Below are 418 nucleotides of genomic sequence, written 5' to 3' on the forward strand. Positions count from 1 at the left end.
GCATGGATAAGACTTTTGTTTTACAATGAAAGAAAAGACCAAGGTATGTGGTGCTAAGGGTGTGTGTGTATTTGTGTGTGTGTGTGTGTGTGTGTGTGTGTGTGTGTGGGCGTGCGTGTGTATGTATGTGTGTGTGTGTGTGTGTGTGTGTGTGTGTGTGTATGTGTGTGTGTGTGTGTGTGTGTGTGTGTGTGTGTGTGTGTGTGTGCGTGCGTGTGTATGTGTGTGTGTGTGTGTGTGTGTGTATGTGTGTGTGTGTGTGTGTGGGCGTGCGTGTGTATGTATGTATGTGTGTGTGTGTGTGTGTGTGTGTATGTGTGTGTGTGTGTGTGTGTGTGTGTGTGTATGTGTGTGTGTGTGTGTGGGCGTGCGTGTGTATGTATGTGTGTGTGTGTGTGTGTGTGTGTGTGTGTGTGTG

This window comes from Littorina saxatilis, linkage group LG11, assembly GCF_037325665.1.
Source record: "Littorina saxatilis isolate snail1 linkage group LG11, US_GU_Lsax_2.0, whole genome shotgun sequence".
NCBI lineage: Eukaryota > Metazoa > Mollusca > Gastropoda > Littorinimorpha > Littorinidae > Littorina > Littorina saxatilis.